The sequence below is a fragment of the Ursus arctos genome, unplaced genomic scaffold (genome assembly GCF_023065955.2).
Source record: "Ursus arctos isolate Adak ecotype North America unplaced genomic scaffold, UrsArc2.0 scaffold_30, whole genome shotgun sequence".
Taxonomy (NCBI): domain Eukaryota; kingdom Metazoa; phylum Chordata; class Mammalia; order Carnivora; family Ursidae; genus Ursus; species Ursus arctos.
In genome coordinates this window covers 35,718,059-35,727,951 of record NW_026622986.1, presented here as the reverse complement: position 1 = coordinate 35,727,951, position 9,893 = coordinate 35,718,059, and positions in this window count along the sequence as shown.

Genomic DNA, 9,893 nt, shown 5'->3' with positions numbered 1-9,893 from the left:
CACATTGTTTCTTGTAGCTTACCTTTTCTTTTCCTCTAAGTAAATATTCTTTGAAGGTATCTGAGTTTATCAATCCATTCCATCATTCCACTGTTGATAGACACTTGGGCTGCTCCCAAATTTGGGCTATTATGAGGAAAATAGAACAATATATTATACCTTATTATTAATCATTTAATACAATTATTTATTTATATTTTAATAAATGTGTCATTTAACACTTAAATATAATGATCAATATTAATGTTATTTAATAGGTATACTTATTCATATTATTCAATAGTATATTGTTACTTGAGATATATGAATATATCTCAGGTGCATATCATATCACATATATATATATGATACATATATCTCACATATGATATCCTGGTGAATACAGGTGCAACTTTCTCCCCCTGCTCTGTATTGCTCCCTATGCCATATGTTGCTGTGCACGGACAGGCTCACCTGCTTGTCTATTCCTACACCAATACAGCACAATACCGACCAATACAGCTTTACAACACCCAAACGTTTGACAGACCCAGGCTCATCTCTTCCTTCCCCTCCTCCCTTCTCCTCCTTCTTCAAGCCTTGACTGTTGTTGTCCCTGCATTTTTGTGTATATTTTTAATTATCTTGTCAGGTGTTACTTCTGCAAAATACTCTTGGGATTTCAAGTGGGATTGTCCTGAACCTAGAAGTCAATTTAGGGATCAACGCCCTGTTCACATTTTGAATCTTCCATTCCATAAACACAGGGTATCTCTCCATTTTTCAATAATGTCTTTAAGTAAAGTTATACAATTTTCCTCATAAAAGTCTTCTTATCATTCTTTTATATTCATCCTATTTACTATTTTTTTTAAAGATTTTATTTATTTATTCGACAGAGAGACAGCCAGCGAGAGAGGGAACACAAGCAGGGGGAGTGGGAGAGGAAGAAGCAGGCTCCCAGCGGAGGAGCCTGATGAGGGGCTCGATCCCAGCAATCACGCCCTGAGCCGAAGGCAGATGCTTAACGACTGCGCCACCCAGGCGCCCCATCCTATTTACTATTGGATGTTATTTGTAAATGGCATATTTTAGAATTACATATTTTCTATTTGTTGCTCTTATTTAGAAATACAATTGAATTGTCACACTAATTTTATTTTTATTAAATTATTTATAATCTTTATAATTTATATTTTATGAAAATATCATTAATTCTAATCTTTTACTTACAATTTTTTACTTAATACCTATACAATCATTTCTTCCGAAAACAATGACAATTTGCTATCTTCCATGGCAAAGTTAACAGTCCCAATTCTTCCCTTCTCTTGCTGTACTAGTCAGGACATTCTGTTCAGTGTTTCAGTGGTGGTCACAGGGACAGGAGGCATCCTTTTCTTGCCCACCACTTTCAGTGAAAGTTCTCAAACATTTGTTAAACACAGTGTTGATTGTGGATTTTTGTAGCTTCTCTTCATCTGATTAAGAAAGGCCTAGTTTACTCACTTTTTAGGCTGATACTGAAATTTATCAAGTGTTTGCATTATTGGGATGATTATGTAATTTTTCCCGTATTGGCCTGCTAATATGGAAAATAATTAACCTATTGTTTTAAATGTTAAACCGACCTTGTACTCCTTGGATAAATCTGACTTAGTCAAAATCTATTATCCTTTTAACATATTGCTGAATTTGGTTTATTATTACAGTAAAACTCATCAATAACTCCCCCCAAAGTAACCTGAAATTGAGAGTAACACATTGGCAATTTTTTCCTTTCCTTTCTCCAACAAGGCTGATTGAAGTTCTTAACCTCTTCAGGGATTGGAGGGGGTTAGGGAAGCTGTAGGTACTCAATTCATCCCTAAGAAGTGGAAAAGTAGAGCACAGGTCCATGACTCCCCAGCATTCTCCCAGCCTGATCTGTGAGTACCTTTGAAAGTCCAGGAAACACAGCAATCAGAATCTTCCCCATGATATTAAGCCAAAAGGTGACAAAAACAGAAAGGAAAAGGGGACAGGGGAGAAAAGACAAGAAACAAAAAAAGATTTAAAAAAATACGCCACACATAAAACAACGGCAGGGCTGAGGCATATTTGCAATTCCGCAGCTCTCCCCGGGAAGTGTAAGCCAGTGAGCTGTGCAAACTGACATGCCCACTCATGAGCCTCACAGTAATCGGACGTGTGTTTATACAAAGGATTTATTTGGATGTCATTATCATATCATGGTGGGGCTTTACCCTATTTTGAACAATTTTACATCTGTGTCCATGCGGGAAAGTAGCCTAGAAATATTCCTGATGCATTTGTCCTTGGGATCAAGTTTTACTGGATCACTTAAATAAGTTGCAAAGCATTTCTTCTGTTGTCTGGAGGAGTGTATGTAAGGATGGGATTGCTTCTTCCTTAAAGGTATCAAATAACTATCTAGTGAAACCAGCTGACTTGGAGTTTTCTTTTAAGGGAACACACTTAGTGCTGATATAATTCTTTTTTTTTCAAAGATTTTATTTATTTATTTATTTGGGAGAGAGAGAGCACGAGCTGGGAGGAGAGGGGCAGAGGGAGAAGCAGGCTCCCTGCTGAGCAGGGAGCCTGATGCGGGGCTCAATCCCAGGACCCTGAGATCATGACCTGAGCCGAAGGCAGGTGCTTCACCGACTGAGCCACCCAGGCGCCCCTGCTGATTTCTTTTTTAGTTTGTTTGTTTTTTATTATGTTATGTTAGTCACCATACAGTACATCCCTGGTTTTTTATGTAAAGTTCAATGATTCATTAGTTGCGTATAACACCCAGTGCACCATGCAATACGTGCCCTCCTTAATACCCATCACAAGCCTGTCCCATTCCCCCACCCCCTGCCCTCTGAAGCCCTCAGTTTGTTTCCCAGAGTCCATAGTCTCTCATGGTTCTTTCCACCTTCTGTTTATCCCCCCTTCATTCTTCCCTTCCTTCTCCTACTGATCTTCCTACTTCTTATGTTCCATAAATGAGTGAAACCATATGATAATTGTCTTTCTCTGCTTGACTTATTTCACTTAGCATAATCCCCTCCAGTCCCATCCATGTAGCTGCAACTGTTGTGAAATGGTTCTCTCTGATAGCTGAGTAACAGTCCATTGTATATATGGACCACATCTTCTTAATCCAGTCATCTGTTGAAGGGCATCTCGGCTCCTTCTACAGCTGATTTAATTCTTTAAAGGTTTTAGACTATTGCAGTTTCCTGTTTCTTCTTGAATCAGTCTTGGTATACTTCCTCCCAAATTTGTCCACTTCCTATTTTCAAATTTATTGGCATAAAGATATTAATAATGCCTTTTTTCTAAGATGTCTGTGTGTTTGGCATCTGTAGTGATTTTTTTTTCCAATTGAAGTATAGTTGACATACAATGTTATACTAATTTCAGGTGTACAATACAGTGATTCAACACTTCTATACATTACTTAATGCTCACCGGGCAAGTGTAGCTACCCTCTGTCACCATACAAAGTTATTACAGTATTATTAACTCTGTTCCCTGTGCTGCACTTTCATTCCCATGACTTATTTATTTTATAACTGCAAGTTCGTACCTTTTAATCTCCCTTGCCTATTTTGCTCGCCTCCCACCTCCTTCCCCTCTGGTGACCACCTGTTTATTTTCTGTATTTATGACTCTGTTTCTGTTTTATTCTTCTGTTTTTTAAATCCCACATATAAGTGAACTCCTATGGTATTTCTCTCTGTCTGACGTCACTAGTGTAATATCCTCAAGATTCATCTATATTGTTGCAAATGGCAAGATTTCATTCTTCTTTATGGCTGAGTAATATTCTGCTATATATATAAGCCACACCTTCTTCATCCATTAACCTACTGATGGACACTTGGGTTGCTTTCATATATTGGCTATTATAAATAATGCTGCAATGAACATAGAGGTGCATATGCGTTTTCAAATTAATATTTTTGTTTTCTTTGGGCAAATACCCAGTGGTGGAATTACTAGATCATATAGTAATTCTATTTTTAATTTTTTTGAGGAAACTCCATGCTGTTTTCCACGGTGGCTGCACCAGCTTCCATTCCCCCCAGCGGTGCATGAGATTCCCTCTTCTCCACATGCTCGCCAACACCTGTTGTTTCTTGTGTTTTTGATTCTAGCCATTCTGACAGGTGTGAGCGATATCTCATTGTGATTTTGATTTGTATTTCCCTGATGATGAGTAATGTTGAGCATCTTTTCACGTGTCTGTTGGCCATCTGGATGTTGTCTTTGGAAAAATGTCTGTTCAGGTCCTCTGCCCATTTTTCAATCACATTATTTGCTTTTCAGGTGTTGAGTTGTATAAATTCTTTATATATTTGGATATTAACCCCTTATTGGATATATCATTTGCAAATACCGATACAGTTCAGTAGGTTACATTTTGTTTTGTTGATTGTTTCCTTGGCTGTGTAGAAGCTTTTTATTTTGATGTAATCCCATTAGTTTATTTTTGCTTTTGTTTCCCTTGTCCAAGAAACATATCTAGAAAATGTTGCTAAGGCCAATGTCAAAGAGATTAATACCTATGTTTTCTTCTAGGATTTTTTTAGTTTCAGGTCTCACATTTAATCCATTTTGAGTTCGTGTATGTGTGTGTGTGTGTGTGTGTGTGTGTGTGTGTATGGTGTAAGAAATTGGTCCAGTTTCATTCTTTTGCATGTGACTGTCCAGTTTTCCTAGTGCCATTTGTTGAAGAGATTGTCTTTTTCCCCATTGGATATTCTTGCCTCCTTTGTTATAGATTAATTGACCATATAAGCATGGATTTATTTCTGGGCTCTCTTTTCTGTTCCATTGATCTATGTGTCTGTTTTTGTGTCAGTGCCATACTGTTGTGATTAGTACAGATTGGTGGTATAGCTTGAAATCCAATTGTGGTACCTCCAGCTTTGTTCTTCTTTCTCATCATTGCTTTGGCTAATTTAGGTCTTTTGTGGTTCTATACAAATTTTAGCATTAGTTGTTCCAGTTCTGTGAAAAAATGCTGTTGATATTTTGATAGGGACTGCATTGAATCTGTAGATTGCTTTGGGTAGTATGGACATTTTTAAAATATTAATTCTTACAATCCACGAGCATGGAATGACTGTCCATTTGTTTGTGTTGTCTTCACTTTCTGTTATCAGTGTTTTATACTTTTTAGTATTGGTTATGTACAGCTTCTTTCTATTTTTCATCAGTTTCACAAGTGGTTTTGTCAATTTTATTGGTATTATTAAAGAACAAACTTATAGCTATTTAATGTTTGATTTTATTTTGCTTAATTATTCCTCTTCATTATTTACTTAATTTTTCCTTCACAAATGCAAGATTAACACAAAAAAGGAAGATATAGATGAAGTGGACAATTTGGGGGAGAGTCTACCAAGAATGACTCAAGAGCACTCACTTTGGTGTCTTGTTATCTCTGACATCCTGTTTGTCATTGCCCTTGAAAAGTACTTTTGTTTGTTGGTTACCCAGGGTCTAAGATGGATATGACTTCCCTCGGAGAGCATTTATGTTCCTGTCTAAGAACGTTGGGGATACTAACGGTTGCAACCATCTCAAACCAATTCTACGGCCCCACTTTTCTTGGCCTCTGTGTTCCAGATCACATGCACCCATGTGCAAAGAGCTGATCTGTGGCTACAAATTCCCCCCAATTTTTTCTTCCCTTTTCTTTTTTGGCTCTGTTTCCTTCTAAGGCAGTTTCCTTAAAATCCTCTGTGGTTGGGGAAGAGAGTGGGTTTAAATATGGTTCACTCTTACTCTAACTATGATTGCCCTTTTTGGGGTACCAGCTTATGGTCAGGATGTCTCCTCTAAGGCCTTAGATATTGGGTTTGACTTCTGTTCATCTTGTCTTGAATGGACAAAAACTCACCAAAAAAAAAAAATTCATGGGGTGGTATAGCAAATGCTCTCAGGGCATGAGCACCTTTGATGACCATATACACTCATATATATACAGTGTATACACATGCTTATAGCTCTTTCATAAAATAGTTTGTTCCTACTGTCTTCAGATTTTTAATACATTTAAAGTAATTTTTGAAAAATATGTATAACTGTGCTATATAATATTTTCTATTGTTTTTAGCTGGAGAGTTAATTTGACTAATTCAGGCTGCTGTTTCTGGAAACCAGAAACCACTATTTAACTTCGAAGTATTTTTATATGTTTCTTTTACCAAAATAAAACTAAAGGAAAAGAGACACATAAACAGACATAAATACTGTGGGACTGCAGAGAAGGAGCTATGTACAAGACCAACAGTGTAGAGAAGGAGACTGGAGTGGATGTAAGCTTTCAAGAGAAGATATTTCAGCTAGTCTTCAGCAATGAGAACAAAAACCCAGACAAAGACAAAAATGTGGGCACATCAAGACGAGTCATGAGCAAACACAAAAACAAGATGTATGAGAGCAGGGTACAGTCAGGGAGGAGACGCGGTGTGGCTGCCCCCTGCAGCCGAGAGCTCCCAGGGCAAACTGCAGGCACGTGGGCATGGACGCCTTCTGACTTGGTCCTGCCATGGTCACTGTCTCTTCACTCCCCTGATTTGAATTTATCCCCCATCTGCCCCATCCCTGCTCATCAGCATTGGAGGGACTTGTTTTCCTGAGCCCTGACAGCTCTCAATGATGTTTCACTCACCCTCTAACTTTGTGGTCCTGACCCCTTAGTTGGTTTTCAGCCTAGAATGAGAGCCGTGGTGCCAACCGATTTGCATCCCTATGGCCTTTCCTGTGACAACGTATGGTGCCAATCGCCAGGATCTGAGTGAGGAACAGAAGCAGCTTTGTGAGAGAAGGTGATGAGTGAAATTTAAAGCACACAATTTGCGAAACTGTAAGTTTCAGAGGGCTGTCAGATCTGCAAGTCCAGAACTCAGAAAGATGCTTAGAATAAGAGAAAAGATTTAAGAGTAATTAGTACACATGTGGTAACTGACACCTTAGGAAACCTTGCTGGATCGTGTGGAATAAGATCAATGAGCCCAGAATGAACCTGGAGATATCCCACACCTAGTGGTCAGAGGAGGAGGAATGAAAATGGCCAGCCAGCAACGCAGAAGGCTGGGTCACCACTTCAGCTGGCTCTGATTATGGATGGAGGAGACAATGCCGTTTCTGAAATGTCGAACTCATTACCAGGATAGCTTGTGCTCTGTAAGAATCCAGTTCAACAGCTATTAAAATATATCCTCTTTGAATAAATGCTGTTAGAAAAGTGAAAAGTATTGTTTTAAAGTTCTCCAGATCCTAGCTGTTTTTTTATTGCTCCATTTTTAAATAGTTCATGGAATTAGGATAATAGAAGTGCAGATGGCACATTCGCCGAATTGCATGTAACTGCATTTCTTCAGCTGCTGGGTAGGACTCTTCACGGTGACTGTGGAAAGTGAACAGTGCCCTGCAATCAGAGACATCAGCTGGAAGGACCCTTAGAGATTGTTCGGAACCAACCAATCAATTGATTTTTTAAAAAGGAACATAAGAACTATCAAGGTTAAGTGACTTGCCCAACATTGAATCTGCAATGTTAAAATGTACAGCCTCAAAGGGAGTTTGTCCTCTGCATCCAGGCCATTGTCTGCTAACAGCTACTCAAAACAGATACCTCAACAATTTTCCGTGACCCTACAACAGCAAACAACATTATTTCTCTGCCTGACCCAACCAGAAGCCACAGTAGGCACACAGGACCAGAATGGTAGCCCAGCAACACATTCAGGGAACCAGCGTGTCCCGCCATCCCATCCACCATCCTCGTGCCCTCGGCTCATGGTACCAAGATGGCCCTTGTGGCTCAGCCCTCACTTCAGATTTGCACTTATGGCTGGAGAAAGGGAACAGGCTGAAACGAAGTGTGAAAAGGAAAAGAAAGGTCTTCCTGTGTGGCTGTGATGCTTCCTCTCCTTAGCCGGGACCCCCAGCTGCCTCTGCCTGGCCAGGCTGTGTCCGATGGTCGCTCTGAGCTCTCCCGTTCCACAGAGAGAAGAGTCGGGGAGAGGTTCTGAAGATGACTTCTTGTGCTATCTCTTCCCGACTAAAATGCTTAGTCATTTTTCTCCTGTTGATTTTAACACGAGGATGTAATTATCTTTCTTTTTTAGTATCTTTAGTGTTGACATTCACAAATATGGGCAGAAGACTATGTGCAGTTTCACCGGGGTGGGGGGCAGATCTAACATCTGCGACCACCGTCCAGAGCAAGGACAGATCATCACGAATTCCATTTATCTTTCCCCAGCACACCCCTCCCCCGACCAAGGCGCAGCTGACAGTTTTAGTAATTATCACCTTGTTTTTCTTTATAGCTTTACATCATGGGTGTGCTTCCATAGAATATAGTTTAGTTACGTCTGTTTTTGAATTCGATGTAAATTGAATCAAACTGTACGCATTCTTTTGGGACTTGCTTTTTCCCCTCAATATTACGTTTGTACGATCCATGCTGTTGTTATCTGTGTCTGGTGTTTGTTTAATTTCATCGTGGAATAGAATCCTATTGGATAAATTATCTTCAACTTATTTATCCATTCTACTGTGGGTGGGCATGTGGGTTCTTCCCACCAAAGGCTATTCTGAATAATGCTGCTTTGAACGTGCGTGTATATATCTTAACACACGTTTCTTGGAGGCATATCCGAGGGGTGGTGTATTCAGCAACAGGGTATGATTATCTTCAAGTCTACTAGAAACACAAAACTCTTCCCAAGTGGTTCTACCCAGTCAGCCTCCCCTCGGCCCAGATGAGAGATCCTGCTGTGTCCCGTCCTTGCCAACATTTGATGGTTGATATGATATGATAGCAAAGCCGTTGTACCTCTGTGTTTGCTGTTTCTGAGGTTTTATGTGTTATTTCCCTGATGACTGATGCGATTGAGCGTGTTGTCATATAAACATTGGTCTTTGGATTGCCTTTCTGTGATATGTTCATTGAAGCCTTCTTGTTCATCTTCTTATTGGTCCTTCTGGTTTTCTTGCTGACTTGCAGAAGTCCTTTGTCAAATATCTTTTCCCACAAGCTGGCTTATCTTTTCATTATTTTTATGGCATGCTTTGATGAATAGAGTTCTTAATTTTAATGTGTTACATTCAGCAATCTTTTCTTTTCATGATTCGGGCTTACTGTATCTTGTTTAAGAAATCCTTCCCTACCCCAGAGTCAGGAAGATATTCTCCAGCAGCCCCTTCTAGAAACTTTTGCTTCCCGATTTGGGTCTTTATGTTTCCTACTTCCGGTGATCATGGACTAAGACACCCACCGGATGGTCTCCCCTCCCCTGGAGAAAACAATCATAAGAGCTGAATGCATTACCAAAAGCAAGAAGCAAACACCTGAGGGAACTAGAGGGTGGACTGATGGGAGGACCCCACACAGACTGGTGGGGGTTCATGCTCTTTGGAGGAAGGGGATGGGGAGCTATGTAATAAGTTCCTGTTTCCGCGTCTCTCAATCTGGGACTGAGTGTTGTCTCCACAGCAAGCACAGTCTTCTCGGCATGGGGAACCAGGAAAGTGCAGCTGGGATTGCAGCATGAGTGCAGATCGTGGAGGAACCCCCTAAATGAGAGGGCAGGACGGGGTCCCCACACCCTGCCTCCCGCAGGACTGCTGAGCCTGAACCCCACATGCACACAGCAGACGCGAAGTCCCCCCACTGAAGACAAAACACCCAAACAGGTTGAAAGAGCCGCTCGGAAGCTGTTTCTGTTCCAGCCCAGCCAAGAGAACTACCCGCTGAGGAAAGGAAGCAGTACCGATGGCAGAAGTAACAGAGCCCTGAACGTCACAGTTCCATTTTCACAATGACACGCATTCTCTCCCGAACTACCCAACACCTGAGGAACCAAGAAAATAGAACACATTCTCAAGAGAAAAGA